Source organism: Hemitrygon akajei, chromosome 4 (assembly GCF_048418815.1).
Source record: "Hemitrygon akajei chromosome 4, sHemAka1.3, whole genome shotgun sequence".
NCBI lineage: Eukaryota > Metazoa > Chordata > Chondrichthyes > Myliobatiformes > Dasyatidae > Hemitrygon > Hemitrygon akajei.
The window spans coordinates 8,559,693-8,573,678 of NC_133127.1; positions in this window are offsets into that span (position 1 = coordinate 8,559,693).

Sequence of the window (13,986 nt, forward strand, 5' to 3'; positions counted from 1 at the left end):
TTGATGAAGGTAGAGTAGTGGATACATAGAACATAGAACAAAGAAATCTACAGCACGTTACAGGCCCTTCGGCCCACAATGTTGTGCCGACCATGTAACCTACTCTAGAAACTGCCTAGAATTTCCCTACCACATAGCCCTCTATTTTTCTAAGCTCCATGTACCTATCTAAGAGTCTCTTAAAAGACCCTATTGTATCCGCCTCCACCACCGCCACTGGCAGTGCATTCCACACACCCACTACTCTCTGTGTGAAAACTGTACCTCTGCCATCCCCCCAAGCACCTCAAAACTACGCCCTCTCATGCCAGCCATCTCAGCCCTGGGAAAAAGCCTCTGACTATCCACATGATCAATGCCTGTCATCATCTTGTACACCTCTATCAGGTCACTTCTCATCCTCCGTCACTCCAAGGAGAAAAGGCCGAGTTCACTCAACCTATAAGGCACACTCCCCAATCCAGGCAACATCCTTGTAAATCTCCTCTGCACTCTCTCTATAGTATCCACATCCATCTTGTAATGAGGTGACCAGAACTGAACACAGTACTCCAAGTGGGGTCTAACTAAGGCCTTATATAGCTGTAATATTACCTCATGGCTCTTGAACTCAATCTCACAAACAAACGGTATGCCTGCTTAACAACACTGTTAACCTGCGCATCAGATTTGAGTGTCCTATGGACATGGACTCCAAGATCTTGCTGATCCTCCACACTGCCAAGAGTCTTACCATTAATAATATATTCTGTCTTCAAATTTGACCTACCAAAATGAACCACATCACACTTATCTGAGTTAAACTCCATCTGCCACTTCTCATCCCAGTTCTGCATCCTATCAATGTCTCGCTGTAACAAAATATAGTATTAATAGTAAGTCTCATGGCAGTGTGGAGGATCAGAGGGATATTGGGGTCCGAGTCCATAGGACACTCAAAGCAGCTGCACAGGTTGACTCGGTGGTTAAGAAAGCATAGGGTGGATTGGCCTTCATCAATCGTGGGATTGAGTTTAGGTGCTGAGAGATAATGTTGCAACTATATAGGATCCTGGTCAGACCCCACTTGGAGTACTGTGCTCAGTTCTGGTCGCCTCACTACAGGAAGGATGTGGAAACCATAGAAAGGGTGCAGAGGAGATTTACAAGGAAGTTGCCTGGATTGGGGAGCATGCCTTATGAGAATAGGTTGAGTGAACTCGGCCTTTTTTCCTTGGAGTGACGGAGGATGAGAGGTAACCTGATAGAGGTGTATAAGACGATGAGAGGCATTGATCATGTGGATAGTCAGAGGCTTTTTCCCAGGGCTGAAATGGTTAACATGAGGGGGCATAGTTTTAAGGTGCTTGGAAGTAGGGGATGTCAGAGGTAAGTTTTTCACACAGAGAGTGGTGGGTGCTTGAGATGTACTGCCAGCGAAGGTGGTAGGGATGGGAACAATAGAGTCTTACATAGATACATGGATCTTATAAAAATAGGGGGCAGGGTAGGGAAATTCTATGCAGTTTCTAGAGTAGGTTACATGGTCAGCACAACATTATGGGCCGAAGGGCCTGTAATGTGCAGTCGATTTTTCCCATATGGAGAATAAGGTGTTGCACCTGCAGCAGACACATCTTCTCCATACGGTTGAAGAATGCAAAGGAACAGCAAAGACCGATGGAGTTTGCAGGAGTTGCCAATCAATGTAACTCTCAGCATGGGACTGCCTTAGAGACTCCAGCTCCAGCTTTTTCCCTCAGGGTTTATCCCCTCAGCCTTTCCCGTGAGTGGTATAGCCGCAAGGCGGTGGAGTTTTGAGATCAGAGTTTTTCTTTTAGATGAGCTGCCAGGAACAGCTGACGAGCACCGTCTGCCCGGTGACTGGTTTTAAGGTGCCAGTAACTCATCTTTTCCACTGCTCCTGTCAGTAGAAATGGTTCCACCATGCTTAGTAGCTAAGCCACACGTGAAGGCCAGGAGCTGGACTTGGTTGTCAGGGACTATTTGAGATACACGTCATTGGGAATATTTAATAGGCAGTGGGAGTTTATCCTCAATATATTCCCTCCCTCATTATGACAATTTTAAGGAACCATAAACTATTCCCTTGCTGTAAAGAAGAAGGCTGATATTTGAAAACATCAACGGTTCCTTCCCCTGCATCTACATTTACAAGGAGCACTGCCACAAGAAAGCAGCGTCCATCATCGAGGACCCCAGCACCCAGGCCGTGCTCTCTCCTCACTGCTACCGTTGTGCAGGAGGTACAGAAGCCTTCAGTCCCATACCACCAAGTTCAGGAACAGTTGTTGCCCTACAATAATCAAACTCCTGAACCAGTGTGGATAACTTCACTCACCTCAACTCCGAACTGGTTCCACAACCTACAGACTCACTTTCAAAGACTCTACAACTCATGTTCTCAGTATTTTTTTTTATTTGCACAGCTCATCTTCTTTTTCACGTTGGTTTGTCAATCTTTGTTTATGTCTAGTTTTCATAAATTCTATTGTATTTGTTTACTTACTTACTTGCTGCCCGTTATGCCACTGGTGTTTAGGGCCGCAATGAAGATCCTCCACCTCTGGCAGTGATCGGGGCTTCCTTCATCATGCTGGTAGATTTCGGTTTTCACTAATCAGTCTCGAGTGGAGACTCAGGAATAATGCTGCACTCAGATGTAGAAGGGGTCTTCATTGCTGTAACAATTGCTGTTTCTGTAACAGTTTTGTTCTACCATTCAGGGTTGTTGGCCCTCAGCTGAACCCCCAAACCTGGGGGGCGGGTGAACCACTCTTAGTCTGGCCTCTACCCTTGATCTGTTTAGCGTGGGTGACCCGTCCAAGAATCAAAGCATAAAGCCGTGACTCCAGCCAACAGAGCTCACAGGGACATTGAGACACAGAGGCCTCCAAACCACAAGGTTATGGTCCTCTTGGAGGATTGCATTTCTTTCTTTTTTTTAAATTTTCCTGTAAATGCCTGCTAGAAAATGAATCTCAAGTATATGGTGACGCAGCAACACTCACACAAAATGTTGGAGGAACCCAGCAGGCCAGGCAGCGTCTATGGAGAAGAGTAAACAGTGGAAGTTTCGGGCCGCGACCCCAACAAGCATGTACTTTGATAGCAAAGTTTACTTTGGCATTGCTGCCCTCTGAGTCCCTCTCGCAGATCGTGTGCTGCTCCAGATTTTCGCTGCTCTGTGACTCAACATGAACATCCAAACAGGATAAGCATCAGGAAATTGGCTAATTGTGCATGGTCAGTATTCAACCTGTGCTGGCTTTACAATGACTATTCACTTTTCAATCAGGCCCACATGCTGATAACTGTCTTTGGAATGTCACTAATTAATTTTCTTGATGGACTTTTGACGCTTCAGTTCCCAAGGAAGCAAACAACCCCGAGGTTCCCTCAGCCTCTCTGGCATAAGCAGTGCAGCAGTCTGGAGGGCGCTGTTTTACATAAATTAGCCAGCAGTTAAGGCCACATTATGTCTCTCATTAGTACCGTGATACCTGTCAATGTTAAAACCTTTAAAACTTTCACTTTCTGCTAACGAGCTGGGAACTGTCACACCCTCCGCTCTGTATCTCAAGTGGAATGGAGGTGCGAGAATCCGCTGGCCCCCCACATGGAGATCCACACATTGGTCAGTGCAGACTGGTTCCACCCCCACCCCTGCTCTCACATCTGCAGGACGGCACACCTGGGCCTGAGTCAGAGGCACAGGGGAGGGAGATGCAAACACCAGAGATCCTGCAGGAACTGAAACTTCAAAATCAGCATCAGGTTTATAATCAAGGATATATGTTGTGAAATTTGTGGTTTTGTGGCCAACTGTACATTGTAATATATATATATATATAAAAGACTATAAGTTTCAATCAGAAATGTGTGTGTGTGTGTTTATTTATTTAGCAATACAGAGAGTAGGCCCTTCCAGCCCTTTAAACTGCAACGCCCAGCAACCCCCGACAACCCCAATTTAACCCATACTTCATCGTAGGGCAATATATCATGACCGATTAACCTACCCAGTACATCTTTGGGTTGTGGGAGGAAACCGGCTCATCCAGGGAAAACCCATGCATTCCATGGGAAGGATGTACAGAGGACGGTGGGATTGAACTCTGAACTCTGATGCCCCGAGCTGTAATTGTCACTACGGGACTGTGGCACCCGGTAGCAAAGGATTTGAGGAATGGTAAGGGTGATGCACTGCAGAAAGGTGTGGGACAGGTGGCAGGGAAGGAGAGCCAGGGACGGTTGGGGGGGTGGTGGTGGCAGGGGTGACCCACCCAGCCCTGACACACCAGGAAAATCATTTGATTTCAAACAATTGGCTTATTGATCATTACGGAACACAACATCTCTCTGGTGCTTCCCTCTCCCACTCTCAGTCCACAATAGAGACCCATATCAGAATCAGGTTTATCACCTCTCACATATGTCATGAAATTTGTTTTATATACATATACACACAATAATTAAATAAATAGTAATAATTAGTGCAAAAAGGAAGCAAAAGATGGTTCATCGTCCACCCAAAAATCCGATGGCGGTGAGGAAAAAGGTGTGTCTAAAATGTTGAGAGAGTGTCTTCAGGCTCTTGACGGATGTGATGCCATCAGTTAGAATGCTCTCCACAGTACATCTGCAGAAACTTGGACACATACCAGATCTCCTAGAACTCCTAATGAAACATTACTGCTGTTGTGCCTTCTTTTGGGTGGTAGGGTGCAGAGAAATCTCTACCAAAGGAGATGTAAGGCACTCCTTCTTTCCTTTAGCCTGTAGGTTACCCTTGGGCAGGGCGCAGTACCTGCTTAGCCCCTCCCCACCCCCAATCAAGGTCAATTGAAGCCATGGGAGCAGGTGGTGGACGGTCGTACGAGCAGCTGGTGCAGATCACAAGTCCTGGGTATGTGACCACTGACACCAGGCAGACAATGTCTGAATTGATAATTTCTGGGGTCATGTACCAAAGGACGTGCAAGGAGATCCTTCCCTCTACTAACCAGCAGGTCACCGTTGGGCAAGGTGTAGCACCTGCTTAGTCCCCCGATCAGATCATGTGAAGCCATGGGAGCAGGTGGTGGGTGGTCGTATGAGCAGCCGGTGCGGATCACAGTCGACTTTTCAGTCTGAGACCCTTCACTGACAGTTCTTGATTCTACAGCTGTATAAACTGGCAAATTGGTTTATTATTGCCATATGCATTGAGGTTAGGGTTTGTGGGTTGTGGTAAGCCTATCTTGGTGCCAGAAGTGTCATGACACTTGCAGGCTGCCCCCAGCACATCCTCGTACTGGGTTGGTCGTTGACGCAGAATGACTTGTTCCACTGTATGTTTTGATGTTTAGAGGTACCTGTGACAAATAGATTTTAATTTTATTTAGAGATACAGCACGGTAACAGGACCTTCCAGCCCAAACAACCCGTGCTGACCAATTACACCCAATTAAGCTACCAACGGTTATGTCTTTGGACCGTGGGAGGAAACTGGAGCACCCACATGCTCACCGGGAGAATGTACCAAATCCTTACTGACAGCAGCAGTAGAAGCTAGTCTCTCTCTTTTACACACTCCGGGGAGCGTAGGTGAGTGTGGGGAATGTAGCTGGGAGAGCACCTGTCGTGTTGAAGGAGATTTGCTACTTGCTGGAGATTCGCAGAGATGGGCGGTCCGTTTGCAGGTTACCCTTTAACCCTGTCACCTGAACAAATTACTGCCACTAAAAGTGTGTTTACTTTCACTTAATTAAAGAGAAAATGTAACACTGCTGTGCTGAGGGGAAGTTGGTGAAGGACACAGGATGCAAAAGATTAGCAGTTGTTAATGAAGGAGCGGGTGACTGAAAGAATGTTCAAGCAGCCAGTAGAAAGCTGATTGATCCTGGGTGGGGGATGGGGCTTGGTTAATATATTGAGCCTTCAGCTTCAGAATCAGAATCAGGCTTATTATCACTGGCATATGTCGTGAAATTTGTTGTTTTGCAGCAGCACTACAGTGCAATACAGAATTTAAAAGTAGAAATTACGATTAGAAATATACAGAGAAACATACACAAAACTCAGCAAGTCAGGCAGCATCCAGGGAAATGAATAAACAGTTGAAATTTTGGTCTGAGGCCCTTCTTCAGACATCTCACTTCGAGGGATGCCGAAGCTGAAGATATTTAAATCTTCTCTTCTCTTTGAAAGAGATATACAGTACGGAGCAAAAGTCTTTTGCACACGGTATTTTTTATATGGTTTCAGATGGCATGACCTCCACAGATCCCTGATCTCAATTAAGTATGAGCTTAGAGTGTGGATCAGTACTTGGAGCTATGATGCTGTGGCCATTACAGAGACTTGAATGGCTCAGGGGCAGGAATGGTTACTTCGAGTGACAGGCTTTAGATGTTTCGGAAAGGACAGGGAGGGAGGCAAAAGAGGTGGGGGCGTGGCACTGTTGATAAGGGATAGTGTCACAGCTGCAGAAAAGGAGGAAGACATGGAGGGATTGTCTATGGAGTCTCTGTGGGTGGAAGTTAGGAACAGGAAGGGATCAATAACTCTACTGGGTGTTTTTTATAGACCACCCGATAGTATCAGGGACATCGAGGAGCAGATAGGGAGACAGATTCTGGAAAGGTGTAATAATAACAGGGTTGTTGTGGTGGGAGATTTCAATTTCCCAAATATTGATTGGCATGTCCCTTGATGGGGTGGAGTTCATTAGGTGTGTTCAGGAAGATTTCTTGACACAATATGTAGATAAGCCTACAAGAGGAGAGGCTGTACTTGATCTGGTATTGGGAAATGAACCTGGTCAGGTCAGGTGTCAGGTCTCTCAGTGGGAGAGCATTTCAGAGATAGTGATCACAATTCTATCTCCTTTACCATAGTATTGGAGAGGGATAGGAACAGACAAGTTAGGAAAACATTTAATTGGAGTAAGGGGAAATATGAGGCTATCAAGCAGGAACTTGGAAGCATAAATTGGGAACAGATGTACTCAGGGAAATGTACAGAAGAAATGTGGCAAATGTTCAGGGGATATTTGCGTGGAGTTTTGCATAGGTATGTTCCAATGAGACAGGGAAAAGATGGTAGGGTACAGGAACCGTGGTGTACAAAGGCTGTTGTAAATCTAGTCAAGAAGAAAAGAAGAGCTTACAAAAGGTTTAAAAAACTAGGTATTGATAGATATCTAGAAGATTATAAGGCTAGCAGGGGAGGAGCTTAAGAAAGAAATTAGGAGAGCCAGAAGGGGCCATGAGAAAGCCTTGGCAGACAGAATTAAGGAAAACCCCAAAAGGCATTCTACAAGTATGTGAAGAGCAAGAGGATAAGATGTGAGAGAATAGGATCAATCAAGTGTGACAGTGGACAAGTGTGTTTGGAACCGGAGGAGATAGCAGAGGTACTTAATGAGTACTTTGCTTCAGTATTCACTATTGAAAAGGAAAAGTATTCACTATTGAAAAGTGATTGTAGGGATAACTCACAGCAGACTGAACAGCTTGAGTATGTAGATATAAGAAAGAGAATGTACTGGAGCTTTTGGAAAGCATCAAGTTGGATCAAGTTGGATAAATCACTGGGACCAGACAAGATGTACCCTAGGTTGCTGTGGGAGGCGAGGGAGGAGATTGCTGAGCCTCTTGCGATGATCTTTGCATCATCAATGGGGACGGGAGAGATTCTGGAGGATCGGAGGGTTGCGGATGTTGTTCCTTTATTCAAAAAAGGGAGTAGAGATAGTCCAGGAAATTATGGACCAGTGAGTCTTATTTCAGAGGTTGGTAAGTTGATGGAGGAGATCCTGAGAGGCAGGATTTATAAACATTTGGAGAGGCATGATATGATCAGGAATAGTCAGCATGGCTTTGTCAAGGACAGGTCATGCCTTACGAGCCTGATTGAATTTTTTGAGGATGTGACTAAACACATTGAAGAAGGTAGAACAGTAGGTATAGTGGAAATGGATTTCATCAAAGCATTTGACAAGGTACAATAGGGTCTTTTAAGAGACTCCTGGATAGGTACATGGAGCTTAAAAAAATACAAGGCTATGGGTAACCGTAGGTAATTTCTAAAGTAAGTAGACGTTCGACACAGCATTGTGGGCCGAAGGGCCTGCATTGTGCTGTAGGTTTTCTATGTTTCTATGTTTCTAGGTGTATAAAGCGGTCTGTTTATTTATTTATTTATCTATCAGTCAATTGATTGATTGAGATACAGCGTAGTACCTTCAAGCTGTACCGCCAGTGACTCCTGTGGTAACCCTAGCCTATAATGGGAAAGTTTACATTGACCAATTAACCTTCCAACCGGTACATATTTGGACTGTGGGAGGAAACCAGAACACCTGGAGGAAACCCGCATGGTCGTGGGGAGAACGTACAAACTCCTTACAGACAGTGGCAGATATTGACACTGGTGCTGTAAAGTGTTGTGATAACCACTATGCTACCATGCCAAATCATGAGGTAAAAGATTTTGTAGGAATATTTACGCAAATGCTGGTGTATATGTGGAATGTGCTGCTGGAGGAAGTGGTTGAGGCAGACCTTTGAAAGACATTTGGACAGGTATATGGATTGGAAAGTTTTAGGTTATGGGAGAAATGCTGGTCAGTGGGACTAGCTTAGATGGAACGTCTTGGTTGACATAAGACTGATGGGCCAAAGGACCTGTTTAAAGATTAGTTTTATTTGTCATATGCACATCAAAACATACAGTGAATTGTGTCTTTTTCATCAATGACCAACACAATCCAAGGATGTGCTGGGGTCAGCCTACAAGTGTCATCATGTTTCCGTACATAGCATGTCCACAACTTACTAAACCTAACCTGCATGACTTCGGAATGTGGGCGGAAACTGGAGCACCTGGAGGAAACCCACACATTCATGGGGAGAACGTACACAATCCTGACAGACAACAGTGAGAAATGAACTCGGGTCAGTGGAGCTGTAATAGAGTTTTGCTAAGCAGTACCTAGTTCTGCCTTAATGCACTGTTGTAACGAATTGAACAGTAACAAACAGTAGGCAAGAAAACATTTCACTGTACAAGTTTGAATTTTAATTCAAACGAGAGGACATGATTTGAGAGTTAGGGGGCAAAAGTTTAAGGGAAACACGAGGGGGTATTTCTTTACTCAGAGAGTGATAGCTGTTTGGAATGAGCTTCCTGTAGAAGTAGTAGAGGCCAGTTCAGTTGTGTCATTTAAGGTAAAATTGGATAGGTATATGGACAGGAAAGGAGTGGAGGGTTATGGGCTGAGTGCGGGTAGGTGGGACTAGGTGAGATTAAGAGTTTGGCATGGACTAGGAAGGCCAGAATGGTCTGTTTCCGTGCTGTGATTGTTATATGGTTATATATATGGTTATACCTCCGTGTCTGTGACAATTCCATTTCACCTGAATAACTCTGGGAGAGACGGAGATAGGGAGAAGCAGCGAGAGGAAGGGAAGGGAAGGGATGTTGAAAAGTGTGGGATAATGCGGGATGTTACACGCCCTGTGAGATGACAAGCAGCGGTGCATGTAATGCCTCAGCTGAATAGATGACTGTTGTCTCCAGCGACCTGACCCCAGCAGCAGCACAAATTGATGGGCTTTTGGCTATAAAGGAGCAATGTGGAGACAGCAGACTAATCCCATCAGAGCTGGTCATGGGGAACCCAGGGATTACCACTTCACATTGCCTCTGACAACTTCATCAGCACCACGGTGAATTCAGTAAACAAAGGGCTGGAGAAGAGACTTAAATCTCCACCCTCCCCCTACCTCCACCTCCACCTCCCCCACCTCCAGCCACGCCACACAATCACCACTGCACGTCCAGTGACTGCCGTTTCATTCCTCATTCCCTGCCCAAAATAAAGAGAAACCATAAATATTGAACGTGTTCCAAAAAGTTTAATTTGCCGTCAGCCTAAAGTGCTGATTCATCGATCTAAATCTCTATTTGCCTATATATCTCTTTATCTATCTGTCTATCTAATTCTCTCTATTTATCTATCTCTATCTGTCTAATATTCTCTCTATTTATCTATCTCCCTATTTAACTCTCTATTTGCTCATCTATTTATTTATCTATCTATCTATCTATCTATCTATCTACCTGTGTATGTGTCTGTTTATCTATTGATCTCTCCCTGTCATTACTCAACCTTTCTCTGTCTGTACCTGTCCACTGATCTCTCTATCTGTCCATCTGTTTTTCTTTCAGTCTTTCTCCAACAATCTAACATTTAGTGCTTATTATGTGAATCTGCCCATGTCTCCCTCTCCCACACTGAGAGTGTTTGTTCTTGGTCATCTACCTGTTCAACTTATTTAATCTCTCCCCCTCCCTCTCTTTCTCTCTATCTCTTACTTTTTCTCCTCATTTCTCTTTCCCCTGTCTCTCCCTCTCTCTACCCACCTCTCCTTCTTCTCATCTCTCTCTCCCTTTGCTTCTTTCCCTTTTCTCTATTTCCTTCTCTCTCCCCCTTTCTCTCCCTACATATTCCCCCCATCTCTCTGTCTCTTCCTCCCCCCTCTCTTGCCCCTTACTGTCTATATACAGAATATTCATTCTTTCACTCTTCGCCCTCTTTTTCTTTCTTCCCCCCTCTCCCTCTCTCCCCTCTCTATACATATCCCCCTGTCACACCCTCCCCTTTCTATCTCGCTTTCCCACTCCCTATATACTGAGTATCCCTCTCTCGCTGTCTCACCTTCTCTCTCCTTTCCCCCTCTTTCTCCCTTCCCAACCATCCATCCCCCCCTCTCTCTCTCACTCTCTCACACACACTCACTCTCTCTCTCTCTCTCTCACCCTCGCCACCCCACCTCCAGTCTCTGGAGCATTCGGATAAGCGACTGCACATCCCAAGCCTGTTATGTGGATCCAAGCTTACTGGCAGAAAGCCTGGCTTGCTCTCCCTTTTCGGTGGGAGTGAAGTGAAGTGGTGGGGTGGGGGTGGGGAGGAGAGTGACACGGATTTGACTGGACGTTGTCGGATCTGAAGGAGCGCTGGGTGACTGACTCCAGTCACCGGTCTGTTTCACAAGGTGCAGTCGGACCAGTTGTTGGATCAGTGGATCTCCGGTCCATGTGTCCATGTAATCACATTAAAACCCAGCACCAACCCAAAACATCCCCACTCTGAGCATTTAGTTCACAGTTTGACTGAGGACAGTTTTTTTGGAACATAGAAGATAGAACAGCACAGTAAAGGCCATTTAGACCACAGTGTTGGACCTACTCTTCCCTCCCACATAACCATCCATTTTTCTATCATCCATGTGCCTATCTAAGAGTCCTTTAATTGCTCTTAATAAATCTGCCTTTACCACCAGCCGTAGCATCAGTCTCCGCACACCTACCACTCTGTGTAAAAAGCCTACCTCTGGTAAACCCCTTATAATTTCTTCAAATCACAGTAAAATTTATGCCCCTTTTGTATTAGCCATTTCTGCCCCTGGGGAAAAGTCTCTGGCTGTCCATTCTATCTATGCCTCTTATCATCTTAAAAATTAGCTTTATTTGTCACATGTATATCGAAACATCAGAACACCCAGTGAAATGCGTAACTTGCATCAATGCCCAGTAGAGTATATTCTCTAGTGTATATGTTCAATGTAGAAATTTGCATGCTCCTTCATTAATTCTATTATGGATTTATTGAGTATGCCCACAAGAAAATGAATCTCAGGGTTCTGTATGGTGACATATGTACGTTGATAATACTTTGAACTTTGAACTATATTTTTAGCTCCTCTTGTCCAAATTGTCTCCTTCCCTGGTTAACACAAAATGTTGATAACTAGAAGCAGGAGTCTCGCACTCTACATCTGGCACACAGTGGGTGGTATGTACAGAATGACGCTGCTTTCCCAGGCTACTCTGTTGTCCAATAGAGAATCTTGGGTTGGAGAATGGTGCAGTGGGTAGTCTCGCTGCTTTTGCCTCCAGAAACCCCGGTTTGATCTGACCTCTGGCATCACATGTGCAGAGGTTACATGTCCTCTGTGTAACCATTCACTCCCACTGTCCACACTCCCAATGGACCCAACCCCTTCCCATTCACTCCCATGTACACACTCCCAGTGGACTCAACCCCTTCCCATTCACTCCCATGTACACACTCCCAGTGGACTCAACCCCTTCCCATTCACTCCCACTGTCCACACTCCCAATGGACCCAACCCCTTCCCATTCACTCCCACTGTCCACACTCCCAGTGGACCCAACCCCTTCCCATTCACTCCCATGTACACACTCCCAATGGACCCAACCCCTTCCCATTCACTCCCATGTACACACTCCCAATGGACCCAACCCCTTCCCATTCACTCCCATGTACACACTCCCAATGGACCCAACCCCTTCCCATTCACTCCCACTGTCCACACTCCCAATGGACCCAACCCCTTCCCATTCACTCCCACTGTCCACACTCCCAATGGACCCAACCCCTTCCCATTCACTCCCATGTACACACTCCCAATGGACCCAACCCCTTCCCATTCACTCCCACTGTCCACACTCCCAATGGACCCAACCCCTTCCCATTCACTCCCACTGTCCATACTCCCAATGGACCCAACCCCTTCCCATTCACTCCCATGTACACACTCCCAATGGACCCAACCCCTTCCCATTCACTCCCATGTACACACTCTCAGTGGACTCAACCCCTTCCCATTCACTCCCATGTACACACTCCCAGTGGACCCAACCCCTTCCCATTCACTCCCACTGTCCACACTCCCAATGGACCCAACCCCTTCCCATTCACTCCCATGTACACACTCCCAGTGGACCCAACCCCTTCCCATTCACTTCCACTGTCCACACTCCTAATGGACCCAACCCCTTCCCATTCACTCCCATGTACACACTCCCAGTGGACCCAACCCCTTCCCATTCACTCCCATGTACACACTCCCAGTGGACCCAACCCCTTCCCATTCACTCCCATGTACACACTCCCAGTGGACCCAACCCCTTCCCATTCACTCCCATGTACACACTCCCAGTGGACCCAACCCCTTCCCATTCACTCCCACTGTCCACACTCCCAATGGACCCAACCCCTTCCCATTCACTCCCATGTACACACTCCCAGTGGACCCAACCCCTTCCCATTCACTCCCACTGTCCACACTCCTAATGGACCCAACCCCTTCCCATTCACTCCCATGTACACACTCCCAGTGGACCCAACCCCTTCCCATTCACTCCCACTGTCCACACTCCCAATGGACCCAACCCCTTCCCACTCACTCCCACTGTCCACACTCCCAATGGACCCAACCCCTTCCCATTCACTCCCATGTACACACTCCCAGTGGACCCAACCCCTTCCCATTCACTCCCACTGTCCACACTCCCAATGGACCCAACCCCTTCCCATTCACTCCCACTGTCCACAATCCCAATGGACCCAACCCCTTCCCATTCACTCCCATGTACACATTCCCAGTGGACCCAACCCCTTCCCATTAACTCCCATGTACACACTCCCAATGGACCCAACACCTTCCCATTCACTCCCATGTACACACTCCCAGTGGACCCAACCCCTTCCCATTCACTCCCATGTACACACTCCCAATGGACCCAACCCCTTCCCATTCACTCCCATGTACACACTCCCAGTGGACCCAACCCCTTCCCATTCACTCCCACTGTCCACACTCCCAATGGACCCAACCCCTTCCCATTCACTCCCACTGTCCACACACCCAATGGACCCAACCCCTTCCCATTCACTCCCACTGTCCACACTCCCAATGGACCCAACCCCTTCCCATTCACTCCCATGTACACACTCCCAATGGACCCAACCCCTTCCCATTCACACCCACTGTCCACACTCCCAATGGACCCAACCCCTTCCCATTCACTCCCATGTACACACTCCCAATGGACCCAACCCCTTCCCATTCACTCCCATGTACACACTCCCAATGGACCCAACCCCTTCCCATTCAGTCCCATGTACAC